Source organism: Sinocyclocheilus anshuiensis, unplaced genomic scaffold, assembly GCF_001515605.1.
Source record: "Sinocyclocheilus anshuiensis isolate Anshui unplaced genomic scaffold, SAMN03320099.WGS_v1.1 scaffold3005, whole genome shotgun sequence".
NCBI lineage: Eukaryota > Metazoa > Chordata > Actinopteri > Cypriniformes > Cyprinidae > Sinocyclocheilus > Sinocyclocheilus anshuiensis.
The window spans coordinates 196,526-200,983 of NW_015540835.1; the positions used below are offsets into that span (position 1 = coordinate 196,526).

The window sequence follows — 4,458 nt, forward strand, 5'->3', positions numbered from 1 at the left end:
ATGCCGGCTGTTCTGACTCACAGACTGTAAGTAAGTTTTTTATATTTAAAGAATTTGCCACTGACGATTCAAATGCGACTTTTTTACTTGATCGATACTTACTTTTAGATAAACTCCATGCTATTGGTCTTTCTGAAAATGCAATTATGTGGTTTAATTCATACATAACAGAAAACAATGTAAGGGAATAAATCAGATTTTTTGGTTCAACAGAGGTGTGCCCCAAGGTTCAATATTAGGACCACTTGTTTTTTCTATTTATGTTAATAATTTACAGTTAATTTTCAATAATTGTAATGTATATGTATATGTATCTAATTCTCATATTTTACAAATTCAGTTTTCTCTTCATTATTATTTTAATATTTTACAACATTGGCTTTTGGATAACAAATTAGTGCTTAAATACATTTTTTTGTTCCTCATGTCAAAAACAAAACAAAACAAATTGTTAAAAGAGCTTTTATGTTTAAAGCCCCAGACTAGAATAATTTACCTGCAGATATTCAATCTATTTCATCATTTAAGATGTTTAAGTAAACTTTATTATCATATTTTGAAGATGTTACTCTTTCTTTATATATATATAGGTTTATATTTGATTGGATTCACTGATCAGTATATTTTGTAGTATATTTTGTTGCACTACTCAAATGTTTGAACACTACTCAACTGCAATGATGTGAAAGCACAGGAAACACACTTGGAAATGACATTTCTCCAGAAAGCACATTATGCCGTTACATTTGATCACAGTTGTAACTCCAGCAGCGGTCATGAGGACAGAGAGACTCTGATGCTGAGATAACAGATGGCATTCTGGGAATCTGTGCCATACGGGCCGCTCACGACTGACTGCGTCTCTCACCCACACCTGAAGAGTTTCCTACATCACCTGTTAATCTGCTGGAGATCTCAACTAATAATAAACTACTGAACAGTACCATGGGATTGTCATGTTTTGTGGACATGTATCATGGTAGTTTCATGTTTTTCTTACTTTCATACTTTCAAACGAGTTCTTCAAGTACCTTGCAATAACATGTCTAAGTCATATTTCATCTATGTGTGTGCGTGTATATATATACATATACTGAAATTTTTAATTTTACTTGAATTTTAATTACTTTTGTTATGAATCATTTGTCATTTCCACTGGCATCCACTTCAAGTTTGAAGGGTCGACTGAAGTCAGGAGCAGCTAGAACAGGAGAACTACATAACAGACTCTTCAAAGAAACAACTGCACACTGACAGTTATCATTCCACTTGAAATTGACATCTTTGCGAAGGATATCTGTGAGGGGTTTCACAACAACAGAGAAATTCTTACAGAAACTCCGGTAGTAACCGGCCATCCCAAGAAATCGTTTAAGATCTCTTTTTGATTTAGGCACAGGAAAATCAACAATGGCTTGTACCTTGGCTTCCACAGGGCGAACAGTACCATGACCAACTTCTTTGCCTAAGTAAGTGGTGGTTGCATGACAAAACTCACATTTTGCTAGATTAAGTGTTAGATTAGCATCTCGAAATCTGGTAAACACTTCTTCTAGAGTTTTCAAATGATCACTCCAAGTATTCGAGTAGAAGAAAAATCCCAGTCAAAGAGAAACCACAACAGAATAAATAAACGCCTCACTACCTCCAACCAGAACGAACGAAATGGACGAGCCCCCAATTTCCATGTTACGCCCCGTCTAGGGGTAGAGCACAACATGGGAAAAAAAACGAGTGTGAACAATCAACTACTTTTGAATTTTTATTTAGGAGTCCACTTTCAGGAGCCGATGGTGCCAAAATAATAAACAAAACATTCTAAATATTTAACCCTCTAAATTACCTATCCAAAATAAAGAAACAAACAAAAAACAATTCTCTAACCTAACTACCTAATCCAAAAACAGAGATCCAAATGTTACAAAAACAAAAGATGGCGTCTGACTCCTTACTTTCCCAATAACTATGTACAATATTCACAATAAATATTTACAAAGAAACATCAAGTTCAGAGGGAGAATCCAGAATCAAAATCGTACAACAGGCAAGGGTCGGGTAAGCCAGATTACCGTTACACAAAACAATGAATATCCAAACAATCTCTCTAAGCATACAAATGGGGTAAAACAGCACAAGCACTGCACCAACAAACAGCATGGTTCACAAAATGGCCACCACCGCCAGCACCACACCCCCCCTTGAAGGAAATGCTGTCATCTCTTTTAAGGGGGAGAAGACCAATCAGAGGACGACATCAATGAGTCTGCAGGAACCAATCAGCAGCAACCTGGGCAGACACACACAAACCAGCAGAACAAAACACAACAAAACAATAGGGTCGTAACAAGAGAGAGAGCGAGAGAGAGAGAAAACCCTGACACACACACACACACTTTGCATTATAACACTTTTATGACATTATTTTCAAGACAATTAAGCACATTTTCCCCAAAATTCTCATTACAACAATGCATTTTTATATGCATATTTTATAATTAAAAATAATGTCATAATGCAAAAACATATTAATGGTCCTAAAACAGGCTATAGTTTAAGTAAAATATTATTTCTTGGTTCTTTATTTTGGTTTTGAGGTGAAATGTGACCCTGACATGTTCCTGACAGCTTTTGTGTATTTGTATTTTGTATTTATATTTTTATTTATAAAGCACATTTCAATACAACCGAGGTTGCCCAAAGTGCTGCACATCAAAAGAAAAGAAAATAATAAGAATAGGCAAAGGAATCAACCATTACACAGAAAAAAACATAGAACAAACACTAGACAAGAAAACATAAAACAAACACACGCCTATGAATTAATAGCATGGGGACTTAAAAGCCATAGTTAATAAATTAGCTTTTAACAAAGATTTAAAACTAGAGATGATTTGATACATAGAGGCATAGAGTTTCAAAGTTTGGGGGCAGCAACCGAAAAAGCACGATCTGGGAACCACTAAAAGAAACTGATCAGAGGATCTCAGGGGCCTAACAGAGGGATGCTGGTTCACTAATGTCTCCAGGTATTTTGGTGCCAACCCATTCAGAGATTTAAAAGCAAACAATAAAAGTTTATATTCAATCTGGAAACAAACTGGCAAGCATTTGAGAGAAGACAGGATAGGAGCAATATGATCACGTCAGCAATCTCGCAGCCGCATTTTGAACCAACTCCCATATAGACAGTATTACAATAGTCTAAACCTGAAAAAATAAGAGCGTGAATAACTATCTCTAGGTCTCTAAAATAAAGAAAGGGCTTCATCTTTGCTAAAAGTCTCAAATTAAAAAAGCAGGATTTGACCACAGAATTGATTTGCTTGTCAAATCTGAATTCTGAGTCAGATTTTTCACCACTGCTTTATTATGCTCAGCCAAGAATAGAATTTATAGTGGTTTGATTTCCAACTGCACCAAAAAAACATAATCTCAGTTTTATTTAAAAACAATTATCACCATCCAGCCCTTGATGTCAGTTAAGCCTAGTCCCAGACTAAAATGTAAGTCTGAGCTGTTTCAACTGAAAGAAACTTACACTGATTGATCTTAAAATAAGTCAGTGCCGTTGTTTTGTCTCAAGTTGCACAGCAGTAATGTTTTATTTTTTCCTAAGGCATGTTTATAAAAATGACTTCATCTCTGAAATCACTGCATTCAATGATAAACTGCCTTTAACTGAAAATTGAGTGTTTACTATTGTCATTTTGCATTATTGACACACTGTTTTCCTATTTAAAGGGGTCCTATTATGCTCTTTTACAAAGTCTTGATTTTGTTTTGGGGGTGTACTAGAACATGCTCTCATGCTTGGTGGTTCGAAAAACACATGATTTTTCACATAATTTACATGATTAAAATACCTTTCTCCCCAGGGCTCCGTCTTGCTTTGGGCGAATCCGGCACTACTCACTGGTGATGTGGAAGCTGTCCTCAGTAAAATGCGTAAAATGCGCTAGCAAATTGGGGTTATAATGTTCAGGAACAGAGTTAAAAAGTAAATTGCAACCACTGTTTCCTGACATCATCCGCTTTCGGAAGCCCAAACAAAGACGTTTGGGTATGGAGGTGAAAAAAAACAGCGTTTCAGGCAGTCGCGCACCGGACGAGAAGCGCAGCGTCAGTCCACGTCTTTAAAATTCAAATACATTATTTTCTATGAGTGTAGGCACACCGGCAGCGCCATTCGGCATCTGTCCGCGGCGCCCAGCTACGTCGTGTTATATTTGTAAGAATTGTTCTAGACCCGCGGTTCTCAATTCCAGTCCTCGCGTACACCCGCTCTGCATGTTTTGCACGTCTCTCTCTGTTAACACACCTGATTCAGATCATCTCGTTAGAAGTGAGCTCCGTGCATGAACTGTGTTCCGATTGACATGGTCCCTACACAGTGTCCATTGCTCCCTACTCCCTGAGCAGGGGAAATCCGTTGAAGTTTACTTCACTTTGGAATATTCA

At 36.9% G+C, this 4,458-nt stretch overlaps 1 protein-coding gene across 1 annotated transcript in view; it reads right to left on the minus strand.

The window, feature by feature from the left end:
* LOC107687381 (contactin-associated protein-like 4) overlaps nucleotides 1–4,458 on the minus strand; it is a 119,633-nt gene that overhangs the window by 72,279 nt on the left and 42,896 nt on the right. The window lies entirely within an intron of this gene.